General features: G+C 40.3%; 1 long non-coding RNA gene across 1 annotated transcript in view; it reads left to right on the top strand.

Annotated features, from left to right (window-relative positions):
* Window positions 1–311: 311 nt before the first annotated feature.
* Window positions 312–21,116, top strand: part of LOC116034800 — a 31,667-nt gene continuing 10,862 nt past the window's right edge. The window contains exons 1-3 of the long non-coding RNA XR_004101207.1: window positions 312–322; window positions 10,749–10,849; window positions 17,231–17,240. This is a non-coding gene — a long non-coding RNA (uncharacterized LOC116034800). The remainder of the gene's footprint in view (window positions 323–10,748; window positions 10,850–17,230; window positions 17,241–21,116) is intronic.

A 21,116-nucleotide genomic window follows, 5' to 3' on the forward strand; every position in this document is an offset into this window, starting at 1 on the left:
CCCATACTTAAGATTGTGTGTAGTTGCTGACCAATTATTTGTTGGCATTTTTATGTTTTTGCACTGACTTGGGAAACATGTCTTTTAACACGATTCTTTCTCAGTTTTGTGACTTTGCTTTGTGAAATGTTTTTCTGTCTTTTTGTGTGTGAACAAATGAGTCTCCTGCTCAACTCTATAATACGTGTTTCTTTCCTTTTTTTGTTTTTGTTGTGTGTAACTTTTCATTTAATTTACTTGGTTTTGTTTGTTTCATTGCTCTGTGTAATGTTTTGCAAAGTGGTTTTCATTTTTTTGTTTTGTTTTGCAAAACAGTTTTTTTGTTCACTTTTCAAAATGGTTTTCTGATATCTTTTTTCATGATTAACAATTTTTATTTAACTTTAACACAACACACAAAACATACAATTTGCAACATGAACATATCCCCCCCCCTCCCCTTCGTCATCACCACCCACCCCAACAGATTCTCGGGTGATTGGGTTGCCCACCCAGCCAAATGTAAAAAAAGATGACACAGTAACTACAATATTCAGGACTATTCAACAAAATAACAACAAGGTTTTCCGATTTCTAATGCTTTATCGTTCTTCTAAAATGTTTTGGTTTTGCACCTTAAGGCCACCATATATTCTTAAATAATCAGATGTAACTCAACTTAACTTAAAAGCACTGATTAAATGAACAGCATGAAGTCAGTGGCACACAATCTTTTACCTAAACGGTGTCCCCCTGTCCTAACAGCCCCATAGAGACTCATTCACAACAAGTGACCAATGGGGTCGATAATTTCAAGACAAAATACGGTGAGTAGAGGAGCCCAGTGGCCGCTGGCTGCTGTGCCTCCGCTCACATTCCTGGTCAATCCCGTCATGTTGCAGTGTTTGCCTAACTAACATGATTTAGCCCGTGTGCACCGGGCCAGAGCCCTCTCTCCGCGCTGCAGGAGCCTGAGTGGCATATTAAGTTATAAACAGATCAACACATAGAATTTGCCATTTTCCATTTTCTTGCCCTTGTGGTTGCTTGGAAGTTGTCCCAGACAGTAATGTCTTTCAGCAGGATTACTAAGGACCAGTGGAATGTAACTAAGTACATACACTCCAGTACTGTACTTAAGTACACATATAAGGTACTTGTACTTTACTTGAGTCTTTTCTTTTCATTCCACTTTCTACTTCTACTTCGCTACATTTCAGAGAGAAATATTATACTTTTTCCACTACATTCATCTGACACCTTAAAGGTGCCCTGCCACACGTATTTCATTACTTTGTGGTCATGTCTGAAGTTCTACCATGGACTCTGTAACATTTTTTGTGGAAAAAAATGCCTCGGTTACATTGTTTCAAGCCATTCTAGCGTGGTATAGAAAGCCTGCAGGAAGATTTGTGCCAGTTCTCATTAATATTGAACGAGCTAAGCTGCTTGACTCTGATTGGCTAACAGCTAGCCAATGAGAGCCTGGCTATCAGCATCCTTTACCCAGCGCAACTGGGCGAGCTCATGAATAGTAATGAGCTCAGGCAACACCACGTCAGACTGACCAGATTTTGTAATTGGCCTGATTTCTCCGCTTATTTCTTTTCAGTGGCTAGAGCTGACAGAGGAGGTAGCAGTTCATTTTCACATTCACGACATAACACAAACATATATGGACCTAACATATTTCAAAAAATACAAGTAAAATCGGTTTTGTGTGGCAGGGCACCTTTAAATCACTACTTTACAGATTATGATTTTTGACACAAAACACATGTTTATACAATATGATGGTTTATTATAAGTTAAACTACCCAACAATACGAAGGCCTACAGTTTGCTACAGCTGAAATGATTAGCCTGATTAACAGAACTGTTTGTATTGTTTTCTAAAATGTAAGGATTTTTCTGTATTGAGTACTTTTACTTTTAACACTTTAAGTACCTTTTCCTGATGATACTTACATACTTTTACAAAAGTAACCTTTTCAATGCCGGACTTTTACTTTTAACAGAATATTTTTTACAGTGTGGTATTACTACTTTTTACTTGAGTAAAGGCTCAGAATACTTCTTCCACCCCTGCCAGGTACTGAAAACAGCCTTAGAAACCAGAGAGGAGGCCTGTGCAGGAGAATCCAACTTCGCTCTGTTAACGAAGTGCAAAGGATATTTATTACAGCTTTAAGCAGCCAGCAGTGGAAAAAAGAAGAGACAGGGATGTAGGGGGATAACACTTTTTTGAAATATTACTCTAAGTGGAATTAATTCCTGCCTTGCTGAGCGCCTGGACATCCCAGGTGTTACTGTGGAAACACCATCTGGCTCATTAATTGGAAGTTATTCCAGACGATTACTGATACCCCCCGAGACCCGCAGTCCACTCTCTCTCTGCACGCATATTGGATTGCATAAATAAGACACCAGCACGCCTCGCCCCGGGGAACCGGGTTTTTATGGGAGAACATTGATTATCAACAGTTCAAGGTAGTTTATGCACATTGAGCACAATTCACAGGTGGAGGAGAGAAATGAAATCTCTGAGTGAAAAATATGAAGGAGAAACAAATTGAAGCTTTTGGAGTATCCAGACGGAGTAACCCTATTATTCTAATTAAGTTTACATTCACAAAGGTTTCCCCGCTCTCACTGGAAATGAGTTTTCCTGCAACGTGAAATCAGGCAGCAGAAAATAAGTTAGTTTTAAAACATAAAATGATTGTTTAGCACAACAGATAATTGAAAAGTTGACATGTATATGCAATAAGAATATATGAATGACAATCACTATCCTGCTTGATAGTTAACCAAGTCATGTTAATTGTTTTGTTTTTTTATATAGCCCTAAAATCACGTGTTCATGTTTGTATTTCATGTGATTCAGAAATTCAAAAGAATGTTTAAAACATCTCAAAACAAAATAGTGTCATCCCATCGTGCTTTGTGTAGATAAATGTCTTTAGTTTGTTTTGATATTTGTATTCATTTTTGTATTTAAACTGAGACTGCGAGAAAATATTGTGATTCACAAAAGGACTTTTGTACAGTGGTCCAATACTTACTTATTTTTGCACGGCAGCTCGATTCTCACAAGAATCGCGGGATCACATCCCACAAAAATCTGGTGATTGGTGTTTTAAGCCCCCAACATCGTCACTAGGATTAGGCAGTGGTTAGGGTTAGGTTTAAGGTTAGGTGCCTTAAAGTCGACGGTCGCAGCGCTGCCTTGAAGTTGACGTTGGGGGCTTAAAACACCATCGAGCCAAAAATCCAAGATGGATTTTTGTCAGTGTCCGATGAGGAGCTACTGGCAGCGTGAGTTAGGTGTGTGACGGCCGCCACTGTTTGACAAACTATGGCACAACAACGTGATAGACAGATCACATGCCAGGTATTTTTTTGAAAGTGCCTGCCCTTTACCCAAACAGTTTCCACTGATGGTTTCTCAGATGGTTCTGTGTTAACAAACCATTGGGTGTGTAGCGCACTAAAAAACGTTTGTTATTCTGGTCAATTTCATCATACCACTACTCTCACTTAAAATAAGTTGCTGTATGTACTTTTGTTAATTCATAATCTCTTTATGCATGCGTAAAAATGCAGACGGACTGTGTAGGAGGAAAAATGTTATACTTGCCCTTTAAAAGGGAAGAATTATCTCTTTAAGAGAAGCAGAAGAGCATTGTGTACGTACAAAAAGAAAGAAACATGCTTTTACTGAACCGTGGCGTTTTTTTTCTATCAAACGTTGCAAAATGAAGATGGACGTATTCCTGGCACCTCATTATGAGGGTGCAACAGGTGCGTCAGGTTAAATACTTACACCTGTGACGAAAAAAAGGGGAAAAAAATATTATTTTGGCCTCTTGGGTTCAGCACAGCAAGCTGGAAACACAACATCAATTTATTGTCAAAATATAAAGCTGATATAGAGAATGTGTTCGAAAAAAAGCAACATTATTACACATCGAGCACACAGAGAAAAACTAGCATTTATTTGGAGTAGGGTTGTGTCAGGATGATGAATGCAAATCCAATATCCAGTCTCTTTTAGCTCTGTGTTTGGTCTCTACCAACTCCTGAGGAAAGTATCTGTCTATTTAGCTGCTAAATGCTTCAATAATGAGCTGCTAACTTTGTCTGTCTGCTGTTTGCTGCTTCTGGAAATAAGGTTGATGAGAGCGCTAACCGTGGATTTCCACAGGATGCAGAACGTCTGCGAATCGGCTCCGCTGCGGAACGGCTGCGTGCTCCGCCGTCCGTCAATACCCACCAGGTCCGGATTTGTAGCGTAACGGCTGCGGCCAGCCGACCACGACATCTCGCGAATTGACGTATGTTCGCGCGATATAACAGGATGTAGTTTCTATAAACACAACCACAAAACCAACAACAGTTTGTTTCCATCCAGAGGAGTAGAGGGGAAACAACTCTGTGCTGTGTTTTCAAGGTGTAGTGCAGGAAAATATGACCCGCCGTGAGCACGGTGTATTTTATTTTGAAAATTAACCCGATGTTTTATTTTGTTTCTGTGCTCGACTTCCTGTCCCGCACAATCTGAATTGTGAAGAATTGCTGCGGAGCTCTCCGTCGTCCGTCAAAAATAGAAGCTCTGCGTATCTGCTCCGGAGGGCTGCGGACTGACGGAACTGGGACGGAGTAGGGACGCAGACGTTCTGCAGTCAGTGGTAATACACACATTGACTTTAATGGAAACCTAATGACTCCGTCAACGTTCCGCAGACGTTCCGCAGACGTTCCGCAGACGTTCCGCAGACGTTCCGCATCCAGTCGTGAGCCCTGAAAACAAAACAATGAGCTGAAAGAGGCTAAAATGCTTCCTAAAGCTGAGAGGAAAGGTTTAGGGTTAGGGTTAGGGCGAGAATCAGTAAGAGCGCCACCTTTCACATACACACATAATATTTTGATCCATTGTTAATAGAAACAGATTAAAATAGCTTTAAAAAAAAAATGAGACACAAATCATAATATTACTGACATAATCTAAAAAGTTTTTGTAATACCTTCATGAGGCAATGATTTATAATCACAATCCCCTTTTTTCCTCTCATGTGTTATTTGTTGTGGTTTGATATTGTTTTATTGTATCATTTGCCATTTATTCACAAGATTTGAATTGGACCAGTCCTGTTAAAGTGATGGGAGTCGCTGAAGGAAGCAGCTAATTCATTTGGAAACATAAACACTTGAAAAAAACATGAAATTGACTCCACGTGAAGTTGGGGGGTTATTAGTGTCAGTTTGATTCCCATCTCGGAGGATCTAATGTGTTTGTGGTCCACACGCTCATCCTGAAAGCTGGTGCCCATTGATTAGAAGGAGTCGTGCCCTCGGCCCCTGACACTCAGGGCAGTGCATCAGTTCTCTGCACCTCTAACCCCACCACTTAACTGTGACCCCAAGAAACAGACTCACACTGTTATGTTTTTGCTTAGTTCACAAAATGGATCCATGTTTTTTTCGCCTTTTTGCGGACAAAGACGCTGGGAACAATTTATGTTTTTTCTTCCCGCTATCACGCTTCACTGTGTCCAACTTTAGTTCAAACTTCTGTGATTCAAAAACCTACATGATGAACAACAGGAGACATTGAATGTTGTCAATGTGGTGGCCATCTGACATTTTTTGCTAATGAATTGCAGATTTCCAATTGCTGAACTTCCTTTCTCCCCAATTTCACAGCAATTACTTACAATTAAGTTACAATTTTAAAGAACATCTTTCAAAAAGTATCTGCAGAGACATCTATCTGACATGCAGATGAAAGATTGAACACTAGAAAGTAACTGTGTAAGTCTTGTATGATTCTGACACTGTTTCAAAATATTCCTATTGTGTTTTATAATTGTTTTTCTATAACCACACCACCCATTGTGTCTCAACCACACTTTTTCAGACTGTCCTCCCCCAAAAACAACCCTATAGGTCATTTGTACAAGCAAGTTGTTACGACAACTATTTATGTTTATTGTGGTGGCATCTTCTAGTGGCCTTATTCATTATTGACGGGAGCAAAGGAGGAAGTCAGGTGACATAGTATAAAAAGCAACCAAGTCCGCGTAGGGAGGAAGACGGGGCCAATGGATGGCTGTGAGACCAAAAGTCAAAGTTAACTAATTTTAAGTTACCGACGTAAGTTAACTTGTAAGCTAATTTACGTATGTAACTATTTTACACTACATAAGGCTATGTTGCACACCAAACATTCTTATTTAACCATTTGCCTAAACCAGTGATCTACAACAGGGGGTCCGGGACCCCTAGGGGGTCGTCAAAGTTAGTGAGGGGGGGGGGCACCAAATTATGTAAAAAATGTATTTTCAAAAGTTAAAATAAGTCTGAAAATATACATTAATTTGAATGCAAAATTGTAATAGCATAGATAAATTGGCCTTTTTGTGAAAAGAAAATGATTTACACATTGAAGATAAGCTTACTATAGGTAATGGTAGCCATACCGTTAAGCGTAAGGAGTCACTGTGCCTTCCAGATGTATGTTTAACATAAAAACATGATGCATGAATAATATCCATTTCTGTTCATCCATTCTGCCCAATTTAATATGCAACTTGTAAACAGTATATGCAGTAGGGGGTCCCTACTCAGTCTCTCTTTCAGCTTAGGGGTCCCTGGCCTAAAAGACGTTTAAGACCCCTGGCCTAATGCATGGTTCTGCTGCACTTCCAGCAAAGCATGGACAAGCATCAGACATTTACTTTGCCAAAGCATGTGTGAAATAAAAACAGAGCTGTGTAACATTGTAATAAAATATTAGTAAAACTATATATTAATGAAAATAGGTTAAGTAGGCTTGATCTAACATGGAATATTTGTATCTACAAAAGGGGGGGCCCAGCCAAAAAAAGTTTTGGAACCACTGGCCTGAACCTATAGACCTTTTTCACGGCAGACATGTTGACATGTCATAGTAGGAAAAGCACAAGTGTATTCAAAACCATTACTGATGGCTGCATTCCACTTAGGAGAGGCCCTGGTATTGTGCATGCTGACTCACTGAAATAGCTTACTGGGACACTTGATGGAATTGAGCCATCGTTAAGGTTATCAATTTCAGCTGTGCTTTTCCTACTATGTCAAGTCAAAATGTCTGCTGTGAAAAAGGTCCATTCAAACTGTGACCGTTATGTTTAGGTATGGGGACGTGTTGATCTCCTGCCACAGCGCTAATTTAGGATACGCTCCTATGGGTCGTATGAGATGGTAGGAACCAACAGCCCATGTGGTCGTATAGGTTGAAGGACTTGTTGCCTTTTCACCTGCCCCCTCTATGCAGGTGACCAGTCCAACCAGTAGGATTTGCTAGTGTAGCATCAAGGAATAACATAATCGCCCAACGGTTTACCATCCGCAAACAGCCAATTCTGTTGGTTAGATACCACTACCCAAGTATTTTTATTGATGGGGCCAGTTGATCAGCATTTCCTTAAAATCTCTTTCAAATTTGGAATGCTGCTACAAACTCTGACTGTATGTTCTTCTTTGCATATGTTGGCTTCTTTGGCTCTGCAAATGTAGATTCCGCCTCAACAATCATGACACCAGGTGAGCAAGAAGCTAAAATATTGGGAAATTCCTATTTCAATTCTTATTTAAAAATAAATAAGAACACTCCCTATATATTTACTTCTAGTAAAAATGACAACATCTGTTTTCACATTGGTTGATGTGTGTGGTTTCCAAAACTATGTTTTTTTTTTTTTTAAAACACACAATGAACCCGAAGACAAATTTCTGGGGTCTACTTTTAGCATCATAGATAAAGTCTCACTTCCCCCCTCAGTTCAAGTTTAGCTCTTTGGAGCCTCATTTGGGAGTGAGTGATTGAAGTGAGTGAGTGATAGGTCGGAATGTTTCACGGATAATCGATGCGATCGCCCCAACAACCAATCAATCGTCCAGATCCGCGCATCATTCGCTCCATCCACCACCGTGAGTGATGGTGACACCTGTAATTGGATTCGCTCTGCGAAACAACGGAACGGAGGAACGGTCCGGAAAAAATGAGACAATTATACACAACAGTAATGCACTGCGCTGTGGATTTAGACAAACTCATATTTATTCTGAGGGGCAATGTGAAGCAGAAGGCGCGGCGGGCGCACTTCAGAGGTGTTTTATTGAATTTGTCAGGCTGTTTCCTTCTCCGCGGCCAAACTCAGCGGCCCAATCCTTTCGTCTATCTCTTCTATCCATCACACACACACACACACACACACACACACACACACACACACACACACACAAACAAACAAACTCGAAATGATGGGTTTCTCCCTGCACCCCAGGGCTCGGTCGACCCCTGCACCAGATTAAATCTGACACTCATGACCAACTCTGACAGGGGGAGAAAATACTGAGGGTGAGGAGGGGGAAGGTGGGAGGCAATGGTGGGGGAGTTGAAAGGGGGTGGTGTGGGGGGGGGGGGGGGGTATTATTGTTGAACGGTAAGTTTAGAGTGACAGACTAATTAGGGCTTTCCTGCGTGAAGCTTTATTTTCATATTTACTCCAGAGTATCAGAAGGCCAAACAGCTCTCTGACCGGACCCGCTTGAATTACATAGTACACACACACACACACACACAGAGTAAACTCTTTACCGTAGCTGTTCCACAGAACTGACATAAGCTGGCAAAGATTAGATCGACACTTGTGTATAAACCCAGAGAATAAACTTGATATGATCAAACTGAAGAATGGCTCCCTCTACTGGTTGAGAGAAAAACAAAACATCCTTACTGAGGCATCACACAATGATCAGATACTAAAAAATGTTGGGTACAACTTCCCAAAACAAAAATACTATTTCACGGAATAAAGGGAAACACCAGTGTTGCCTGACTGTGGGCTGTTTTGTGACAATCAATGTAATACATTGATATTTCAAATAGATTTACACAAAATGATATATTCTTGAGACCTTCCTTTTACACATAAATAAAATTGATGCTCATGTAGTGTCCATTACAAAATATAAACAACAATAAAGATAATTAAAGATTATTTTTGTATTAAATATTCAATAAGTCATAACATGACACTATCACTACATTCATTTAACCTTGCAAAACGAAAAAAAAAGAATATGGTCATAATTTTAAAAACGTCTTAATAAAGTGACCCCAGAACAGTAGCTTAGCTTGGTAGGTATCATGTACTGTAGATTACTTTGGATGAAATTCAGAATAGTAAGTCATTACTTCTCTAAATTACTAGTGTGCTAGATATACTTATTCCAATGCCCTCCATTTAGTCATTTGGGTTGATTTAATTAAATTATGATGGTGATCTCCACCCTCAAATTCCTTAATTAATTCTCTGAAAATCTAGGGTGATCAACATTATACCTTTGTCCTTGGTGACTCAACTCTCTTGCAGTGGAACGTTTTGATTTAATACTGTCATAACTTCATCTGAGATGCATTAATATCCTTCAGGGTTTAGCTGCTAAAATATAAAGTTGCTGTTATTTCATACAGTGGTGCTCATAAGTTTATGAACCCATGCTAAAGTTGACTAAAAAGAAAAATAAAAAAAAAAAATCATCTTTTGGAAATTGATGTTAATGCCTTAATTTAAAAAAAATGAGGAAAAATTCAACTGTTAAGGTCACCAATTTTCTTTGTGAATGAATAATGTATCGCCAATAAATAAATGTTCTTCCCAAAAATACAGGGTGCATAAGTATACATACCCTTATGTTAAATTCCCATAGAGGCAGGCAGATTTTGATTTTTAAAGGCCAGTTATTTCATGGATCCAGGATACTATGCATCCTGATAAAGTTCCCTTGGCCTTTGGAATTCAAATAGCCCCACATCATCACATACCCTTCACCATACCTAGAGATTGGCATGGGGTACTTTCCATAAAATCATCTCTCAATGCAAATCCAACCAGCTATTAGGCTAATTGAAATAAAACCATGCCAATCTGTAGGTATGGTGAAGGGTATGTGATGATGTGGGGCTATTTTAATTCCAAAGGCCAAGGTAACTTTATCAGGATGCATAGTATCCTGGATCCATGAAATAACTGGCCTTTAAAAATCAAAATCTGCCTGCCTCTATGGGAATTTAACATAGGGGTGTACTTACTTATGCCCCCTGTATTTTAAGGAAGAACATTTATTTATTTATTTATTTATTTACAATACATTATTCATTCACAAATACAATTGGTGTCCTTAAAGGTTGAATTTGTCCACATTTTTTTTAATTAAGGCATTAAGATCAATTTCCAAAAGATGTTTTTTTATTCCTCTTTTTAGTCAACTTTAGCATGGGTTCATAAACTTATGAGCACCACTGTATCTTTGTAACCAAGTCCCATGAATAGACTAAAACTAACACTGTGTTAGTCCATCTCTCAACACTTTTTGACTTCCCTACCCAGTCTGTGGCACTGATCTTTAAAAACAGGTCACAAATATAGCTGTATTTTTAGGAACTTTTAAACAGCTTTTTTTTTTTTTTTTGAGGACTACTTACAGCGGCGGATTAATCCACACTTGGAGCTCTAGTGAGTATTTACAGCAGCAGGATGGTGTATGTGGGATTGAGTTAAGATAAACCACATTGGCTGTGTTCATTGTAACAAAGGAACATGTCACCAAGTGTGGCTCATTGATGGTTTTGGTCTTTTCACGGCAATATAAAATAAGACCAGCCTAAACCTTTGATCCTGCCAATTTCATCAGACTCAAACGGAGATTTTTTTTTTCAGCGGTGATCCAGAATGAAAATCTGCAGAATTTAGCAGACAGTTTTTCTGCTTGGGGTGGAGATGTGTCAACATTCTGAGTTTTATTTCCATTTTTTCTATTTGTTTTAAAAGCTGCGGGAAAATTCTGCGTAAAATTCTGCAAAAAAAATTCTGCAGAAAGTTTTGCGAAATTCTGCGTCCGCAGTTTCCGTGTGGCCTTGGATATCTTTTAGTTCGTTCAACGAAGTTTCAAGCACAATCAAGTAAGCATTTTGAAGGTACCAATAATTCATGAAATAGAACAAATTAGGTTATTCAAGCACATGAATTACTAAACTGAATCAACGTGCTGCACAACTTTCAGGGTACAAATGACTAATTTAAGCAACTGTTTATTAAAAAAAACCAAATCCCTTCACCTGCGTAACCAGGCACTGCAGTAGCTACACACAGTATTTGATAGAATGCTCATGTCACAGCGCTCCCTGCTAACAGTACAGCTGTAAAAACCTGTAGTCACCCGACCCCGGTCTCCCCTACCAGGTTTTTATTTCCAGATTCCTCTGAAACATAAACGCAAAAAAAACACACTGACAGGATTTTACTGTGCAGGCTGAAGCACGTCGAGCAAAATAATCTCACTCGGTGCAAAAGAAAAACGTACACCGGGCAAGACAATATATCACTCCACAAACACTACACCGGGCAAGACAATATATCACTCCACAAACACTGTTTACATATAATGCATGTGCGTTTCATGCAGTGAAGCTGCAGCTGCAGAGGAAACAGTGCTGAGTGACCAACAGTGTCTCCTGAGAAGTGGAATGAGATGAGGTCATTTGAATACTATATCTCTTAAAAAGCACACAAAGGGGCGCAGGCACGGGAAGGTGGTATCACTGTGGAAGATTAAATGTACAACATGTTACTTTACCATGAATCATGATGCATCCATTTCCTGTATTTCAGTTTGTGACGGATCTCTCCCTGAGGATAATTACAGCCTCTACAGTTTAGCTTTTCTCCAGTGATTTCCTGCCCCGTGAAATTAGGCCTCGACGAGTCCATTTATCATCCCATTACCACAGTCCTGTTCTCTAAATATAGATCCAGGTCTGGGAGAAGTGGAGAATGAAAGCCAAACGATGCCAACAACAACAACAACGGCACCCAGCAATCACACAAACGGTCACTGCCGCTTGATTACAGCACTTTAGATAACACGCATGTTTGAAAACAAATCCGACCTTTGGTTTGACTCAGATTGCTGAGCTAAAAAAAATGCACAAAAAAACATGTCATTGTGTCCAAAATGGTATTAGTCATCCTATTGACTGGTAAAATGTTAACTATCTTTTCGCTGGGCCCTTTTTGGAAGCCCTGTTTTCCAACTCTGAAGTCTGATGCATTAGGGGAGCTTAGGACAGTCTGAATCAGAAAATGATGTATTGCCAATTAAGTAGTCTCGCTTTGCCAGACCTTCCTCCACAGCGCTGCAGAGGAGGGTCCGGCTAGTCCACCCAGCATTCCGGGATGGGAGAAAAACGTGCTCTGGTTGATGGGCATTTCTTTAAACCAATCACAATCATCATGAGCGATGCTAAGTAATGAGCAGAGCCACTGTGTCACTGCAAAATAGCCTCGGGAAGGAACTTGTTTCGGTGTACGTTCAAAAGTTGTTTTAGTCGTGCAACAGAAAACTCAGATTGGACAGATAGTCTAGATAGCTGCCTGGATTTACCCTGCAGAGATCTGAGGAGCAGTTAACCATAGTCCTCAGAAATCCACCGGAGTTTAGAACGCCAACACAAAGAAAGCGTAAGGCAACCAGACATACGGCCAAAAAGAGGGACGTCCGTGCCGCCAAAGAGAACGAAACAGAGGACTTTGAGACTGTAATTTCAACAAAGCGTCGGATTAACAATTCAACATGAATGGACAGCCTGGTCTCATGGCAGTTCGTGATATGGTCACGTTATTGAATCTATTGATTCGTGGACAGGACACGATAATGTCGTTTTTTTCATGTGGTGATTACGAATTTTAAAGCAATGTATTTCAATGGGAAGCATATTTTGTGATCACAGAACGATGATGGTAGCGAGTAGTATTGATATCGCGAAACTCCGCGCAGGGAGGTTGGTCGGGGTGGTGGATGGATCAAACAACACAGGACTTTCACCCCGGAGAGCGGGGATCGTGTCCCGCGTGTTGCAGTTCCTTTCCGTGTTCTCCTTTTCCTAACCACAACCGTCCCGCTGTTGTCGGCATGTCCTGCGTGTGACGGTTCCTTTCCCCGTTCTCCTTTTCCTAACCACAACCATCCCGTTGTTGTGGCGTTTAATTTACCCGTTGTTGTGTGCCCTTGCCCGGGGATCGCGTCCCGCGAGTGTCGGCCCGTCCCGTTGTTGTGGCCGGCGTGTGGCGCCTCATTTCCCAATTGTTGCATCCCCCAGAGCAGGTTCGAAAATCGTAACCTGTACACGTTCAAAGATCGTGACGTGTACACGAAATAAATGTCAAAATCGTGACCTGTACACGAATCAATAAATCAAAATAACGTGACTATTCACGACCTGGCGTGAGACCGGGTTGGAATGGACATCCAGCCAAAAGACTGTCTTGGGCCAATGCGTTGGTCAAGCTAACATGTGTCCTGATCCAGAAAGTCCGGGGATTAATGAAGCCGTTGGCACTGTAGATATCTGTACCACATTGCGTGGCATTTCATCCAATATTTGTCGAAAGATTTCAGCCTGGATCAAAGCAATGGATGGACCGACATTGCCATCCATAGAGCCATGCTAAAAACTGAGGCGAAGGAGACATTCTACAGGGTGATATCAAGGTGACTCCGTAGCTATGATGTTATGCAGGTACAGAATAAGAACATGTATGATAACATCTAGAAGGCCTACACTTTTATTTATCTATTTCAACACGGCACCACTGTTATGAATCCTGCAAAGGGGCAATAAATATTGCGAGAGATAAAAGTCCTGAGAGTCAGTGTGATGAACTCTGTGGAGGCAGAACATTACTCACACACGTATGATGGCCTTAAATACATATCTAGGGAGAAGTTATGTGTATCTCTTGAGCTTTTCTCTCTCTTTGCTTTATGGTTAAAGATGAAATTTGTCAGGCGTTTAAATTATACAGCGCTTCATTAAAACAAAGGCTCTTATATAGCCTTTTCTTCCAGGAAACATGTTCCATGAGCCGTCATTCAAATTCCGTTAACATGTACGACAAATTCTCCAGAGAGGCGCACGCTAGTAGCATAAAATATGACCGTGGCGTGTTTGACTTTTGTGAGGGGGGGAACAAGCCCCAACACTTAGCGTGATGTTTATTTGACAAGGTTGTCACTCCAAAAGGAACCTCTGCACTGACCTATAAACACACTTCACCTGCAGTTTAAACAACGTCTACGCTTTAACACTTCATTTTTATCTGAGAACAAGCCTTCCTTTTTATTCTTGCCATTGTATCACTAAAACAGCAGGGGAGTTTATTTTGAAAAGGACAAGTAGGAAAACAGCTATGAAATGACTTTGACCTATGGCTTCCCGTTGAGTTTAGATTAAAGAAGGTGGCGGCGGTCGTATCAGAAAGACCTCCGAGGCCATCAGGAGTGCGTCATTATGTCGGTGGGAAAATGCAGAGCGGGAAGTGAGAAGTGATGAGGGTCACAGCGGGGTCGTGACATAAGGAGCGGGGCCGATTGAGTGAGAGGGCCCCCGGGGGTTTCTGCCCATGCATGAATCTCCTCGACCAAACCAAATATTTCATCTGAGTACCTCAAGACGTCTGTTCCAAAACACATTCATATATTCAGTATGTGGACATCCAAAGTCAAATCACTCAGCGCACTGGAAATGTTTAATGTTAGTTTGTGAAATGCGTAATCAACTTGAAAACCAAACGTCTGCAGGTCTCCTGGAAACCGAGGAAAATACATTTTTCAACCGCAAAATAATTACTTGAAGATCACACAGCGTTGAACTCAGATATTGGTAGAGTAAGCACAGTCTTAGGCGTGGAGTGACACTTATATTTTGTTCTGCAAAAGCTAGATTGAAGTCCCATAAAGCAAGTTTGAACTCTATCTAGTGTATAAACACTGAGCAGCATGGCTCTGGGGATGGTCAACCCTTTGATCCAGACTGAAATATCTCAACTATTGGAAAGATTTCCATGAAATTTTCTTCCAACATTTTATGGTTCCCTGAAGTTGTATCCAATTGACTTTGGTGATCCCGACTTTTTCCTCAGCGCCACTAGCAGGTCAAAACTTTCAATTATCGCCTGAAATATAGTAATTTAATAATGTATCATAATGTATATTCTTATATAGCGCTTTTCTAGTCTTAACGTCTACTTAAATAGCTTTTACATAGTACAGGAACCATTCCCCATTCACACACACATTCATACAGTGTGGCCGAGGCTGCCATACAAGGTGCCAGCTGCTCATCGGAAGAAAAAAAAACATTATCACACATCAGAGATGGGGACTCGAATCTGAGACACAGACTGATGCCGAAATGATGCCGGATCAACAACGTCGAACTTCATCAGGCATCTCAAAACGCACCCAGATAGGTCAGTCACTTGCTAATGTGAAAGAGACATTAAATTTAGCATATATCGTCACAGGTAACAAGCTAACCATCGCAAAGTGTTGTGCTAATGCTGGAAACAGGCAAATTGTATCTTTATAGTTGTAGCCATATGATGTGACAGACTTAGGTTAATATTTCACCAGGTCCGAGGGCTAGAGGGATAAGTTAAGTTAAGATAAGTTAAGATGTTAAGTAGCAGAAGATTAGGCTATATGATGTCCTAAGTTGGAGACCCAATGTAAGCTAGCTCCATTAAAGCATATGTGATATTTTTCTCGTCACAAGTTCACATCCACTCTTGGCTGCAGTGCCCACATTTTATTTCAGAAAAAAAAAAACATCATAGAAATGTTTAGTATTACTTTAGCTATTTCCCCCACAGAGCACTACACGTGTCAGTTTTCTGCAGATTGTATTAGTGGCAAGCAAAATAATTTCCCATGGATGGTAGCTACATGACATGCTTTGAATTCATAAGATTTAACAATACAGTGTTAGGGACAGATCAGATGGCCAGAGACTTGACTTGGACCTGTGGCAAAAGACTTGAGACTTGACTTGAACTTTCCCCTCAAAGACTTGAGACTCGACTTAGACTCGAGCTCAAAGACTTGAGACTTGCGCTCAAAGACTTGAGACTCGACTTGGACTCGAGCTCCAAGACTTGAGAGTCGACTTGGACTTCCAAAAAAAGACTTGTAAACATCTCTGTCACACATTCACACACTGATGACGCAGCATCGGGAGCAATTTGGGGTTCAGTGCCTTGCTCAAGGACACTTTGACATGGGACTGCATGGCCAGGGCTCAAACTACCAACCTTCCGATTGGTAAGCGACCGCTCTACCACCTGAACCACAGCTGCCCCAAAAAAAGAAAACATCTTTTTTTTTGAGGTTATGCTAAAAAATGTATAGCACTTATTAGAACAGCAAAATTTGTGTAAAACTCTCTCGCATTACAATAAGCAACCAGTTATTTGTAATGTTAGCATTTATGTCTTAGAGGTGAAAAGCCAAGAGTTACTGACACGTGGCTCTTAGCTTTAAATAATTTTAGGATTGATCTTGCACCCTTTCTTGTCCCAGAGACCACAAATAGCAACTGAGGGGTTTATTAAAGATGGATGGATGCTCAATATCCCAACATCTAGACACGGTGGACAGTACATGAAAGGGTCTAACAACTCCTCCATACCTGAGTTGCTCTCTGAACGAAGCTGCCAGACAATACTAAAAGCATTACCAGTAAGGGCACTATGCTTCTCTGTCATGTAAGAAATCATTTTGATAGATTTTATTTATCAAATCTGGAGAGACAATGGTTGTCCATCCAAATGAGGTATAACTGGATGAATTCTTTTCAGGTGCTTTTTTGTGTTCTGTGCATAAAGCAGTATTGTAAATACCTGTAAGTCATCAGTCCGTCTCTCCACCAGTGACCACTTCCTGTGCAGTTATTGTCCATTTGAACTGATGCCAGTCCTCTCAGTGCGATTCCACATCAAATACACACCCTTCCCTTTTGTGTTGATGTGAGCGAGGGCTCGACCAAACCTGCTATGATGTTCTCTTCCCCCGTAAATGTTATTCCTGCTCTCTTTGGATTTCTCCGGCAGTATCAATGTCATCTCTTCCTGCCGAGAACTAACTCAAAACATGCTTGCCTGTGATCCGCCATACCCGGCCAAACCGTTATTTCTTCATTAAACATAGGGTTCATTTTGGCTGGGAAGAAGATCTTGGAGGTTCCTGGACCAGATCAGGTATCGGTCATCCCCTGAGCATGGAGTAGGCTCTCCGGGTCGCCAGGAGGGGGAAATTCCTGAAAGGAAAATAACGTGTCCATGTGAATGCCAGTCAAGTGTGTCAGCATGTTTTTAGTAAGTCTTGACATACTAAACAATGATTAAAGGCCTGTGAATAATGATGGTTAAAAAGGAATGAGACATCTATTATACTCTAAAGACTTATAATTTGAATTAGACAGAGGGGGAAAAAGCCAACATTTGGTGTATGTTTACCAAACTGGCCCTGAAGTAAAACCATGGTAACACATTACACATATCCATTGTAATTAATGCCATTAAAAGAACTTTCCAACTTTTTCAAAAAGGTAAACTAAGTGAACAAAAAGACAGGAAGGAAATGTGGAAAGTCATTTTGTCATGTCACAGCAGGAAAAGCACAAGTGTAAATAATAAAATGAATGATGCACAGCAAAAAAGCCTTGGTGTTCAATCAACTCAGAAAGAGTTTAAATTGTCGCCACACTAGTCAGTGTTGGTGTAAAAGGTTTTACATTTTCAACCACAACCCAAGACAGTGTGTTTTTATCACTACATGGACATGTTTATTGTCACATTATTATTATAATTCAACACTCATAGTGACATTTTACAAGGCCTGACAATGGACCTCATGCAGGAACCACTCGTACTATTGGATTTGTTCCTGAGAGGCGCATGCGAGTGATTTAGAAGAATAGATGAAATGGATTCATTGGTCCATGTTCAGTGAGTTTTAGGGCCCTATCTTGCACGCGGCGCAACGCAAAACCCGATGCAAGTGTCTTTGCTAGTTTAAGACCGATTGCAGGCAATTTCCCGCCCCGCGCCCGCGTCATTTAAATAGCAAATGCACCTGCGCCCATCTTTGCGCCCATGGGCCATTACAGGGAGGTGTGTTCAGGTGCATTCTTGGCGTATTGCTATCTTGAGGCAGCGGGAAGTGATCACGCCATTGACCAACAAAAACCTGGTCTAAAGTCAATAACGCAGCATTTCATTGTTATTTTAACAGCGAATTAGTAAAATGCGCCTAAGCTCCTGCACAGCGCGCGCACACTATGCTTGTTACACACGCAGGGAAGCACAGCAGCACACACACATGCAAAAGATTACAAATAAAAATGTTACAGTTCAAATCCGCCATCATAATAGCAATGCGCCAAGGTACAAACGCACCTGGCTTTTAAAGGGAATGGGAGATGACTCTGATTGGTTTATTGCATGTTACGCCAAAAACACACCTATGAATTAATGAAGACACTAAGTACAACCCTTCTGAACCATGCACACGGACCCTATTTTTCCGCCGTCAAACTAGCAAAAGTGGATTTGGACACGCCCTAAAAATACAAATTTATTTATCAATGAGGGTAGGCTAAATAACTGAAACACCTCTAAGTATAACATTCAACAGCACCACACACTAAATCCTTCAAAATGATGTTATGAGGTTGAATCAACACCTCTTTAAAACTACTTCACCATGAACAACTCATAATCACTTACTGAGTACAACAGGTAAGTAAATTAAAGTAAATAAATAACTGTTAGTGAACGGTGCCTTCTCATCACTTCTAATAGGTATATCAACGTTATGAAACACCAAGTGATGATGAGCGTAAATCAAATCAGGTGTTAATGTAGATGAGGAGGATTCTAATGAGGCGATGATTATGATGACAATGGCAGTCATGACTCAGCAGTATTAGAGTAGTGATGAGGAGAGCGGAACTGTGAAACGAAATTAGAGGGGAGAGATAGAGGTGCATGGCAGAGCAATAGGAAAAGTGAAAGTGCTTCATTTACATATTTAATAGGATGTAATCCTCTTTAACAGGAAGCATTGCTGGCTCGATATTGTCTCCTCTGTGATGTATTTAAGTTAAATGTCCTGCCTTGAACCCCCAATGGTGGAGGTCTAGGAGGTTTTTCTGGAGGAGATGTGCAAATAGTTGGTTTAAATCAGAGAATCTGGGACAGCTGACGTTTTACTTAAAGAGCTCCTATTACGCTCCTTTTCCACATCATATTTATACTTCATACTTTATAGTATAGATAGTCCTGTGTTTGTTTGACCCATCCACCACCCAAATCTACCTCCTCCCATGGAAATGTGGCACTTATACTTTTGGCGCTTACCCAGTATCCGGCTCTGCTCTGCTCGGCTCGGCTCGACCACAGTGCCCCGTCCTCCTTTTTCTATTGCAGATTTAGTACCACCTAATGCGTGAGGCGAGCGTGGCTGGTTAGGAAACTGCCGTGACCTAACGCGACACACACACACACACACACAGAACGTCAAAGGTGTGTTGTTTTTCAGTCTCGGTATGTGGCTTTTGCCACAGCCGTCAGACAAATTTTGTTTCAAAAGAAGCTGGAGGCGGCAAAAAAAACGCCGCTAGCTAAACTTGTCACATCCAGTTCCTGCTCTTAGTGCATGTTTTGATCCATTTTTACGTTATATTTTCGCTAAAAAGAACTTGAAGCACCATGTTGGCCGAACCCAAACTCAACCAGCATTTGTAAATATTTGTAACCTTTTTAGGGACACAAAGCACCATTATAAAAAGAAAAAACAAACACTAAAACAATATGCAAAACTGCAGAAAAGAAAAGTTGTAGAACAGTGACCTAAGGACTGACAGAGGTGACTTGCTGGTCAGTCTATCTCCAATTTGTTTGTCCTGGATGTCTAATTCTTGTTAACAGAATGACAAGCAGCTTTCCACAAATCCATTTACAGGTCTGAACTAAAGGACCACATGTGGAGTTGTTTATCCAACATACCATCCAATCTCTACTCAGCGACCACTGGTTCCTACTAATGTTCCTGCTGTGTCAATAAAAAATGAACTTTCTGCCACTTTCTGACTCTTACTTACTTATAAATATTGCTGAAATACTTTTCTATTATCTGAGCTCTGTGGCTTTTAGCCAATTCCCCATTGTTATCTTTGTAGCTTTCTGTTGGACTCATTACACAGTAAGTCTTCTGAGACACAGACATAAAGCAGATTCTGAAAAAAAAAAAAAAAAGTCAATTGTATTTAACACAGTTGAGTACTCATTCATGGGTTGTAAATCTGTATATTAAAATACAAATAATCATTATACCATGATCGCAGAAAATACTTTCTTCTGATCGACTAGAAGGTGATGGTGGGCATTGCGTGGCTCTGATATATGTATATATAATTCCCTGGTTATTGGAGGTTTATAGCAGATGTGTCAAAGATACCCCAAACATGAAGGTTAATTTAACTTGCCTGAAATATGAACAATCAAATATGAAAACATGTACTGCTGTTTTGTTAATCCCAGTGATTATGAACAATTAAACAAGAGTGTTATTAGTCTGTGTCATGCAGTAAATCACAGTGTTTTGTGTAATTTGGACACATTTAACCCTTGTGCATCCCTTTTAAAAAGGTTGCTCTGTTGTACTTGTACACAAAAATGTCCAAGTCAAAAAAGTGCCATAAGATTATATATATATTATTTTCCACCTTCACTTAAATCTAACCTAATCAAATCTTCTGACCAACTTCAGTACAAATCAAATATCTCAACAACTATTGGATGAATTGACATGCAACTTTGTCCTTTTTCCCCAGAAAATGAATCCTAATGACTTTTCCTCTGGTGCCACCAGCAGGTCAAACTTTTCCCTTTTACAGTGAGATTTCTCAACATCTACCGAATGGATTGGCACAGAATGAAATTTTGTACAAACTTTAATGTTTCTGGCACAATATGTCCTATTGACTTTGGTGACATGCCAACCTGTCTACCAGGACAGATGTTTAGCAATGCTAACCATAGCTCTGTGTTTATTAAAATATGACGTGAAGTTGTTATTGAGTGTTTTCCATGTTTTCGGCTTGAACTTTGGCTCACTGTGTGTTTTTTTTACTTTGTCAAAGTTAATTGAAACATGTTGGTCGCCTAGAAATATCTTGTTCAGCATTC

The sequence above is a fragment of the Sander lucioperca genome, chromosome 14 (assembly GCF_008315115.2).
Source record: "Sander lucioperca isolate FBNREF2018 chromosome 14, SLUC_FBN_1.2, whole genome shotgun sequence".
Taxonomy (NCBI): Eukaryota; Metazoa; Chordata; class Actinopteri; order Perciformes; family Percidae; genus Sander; species Sander lucioperca.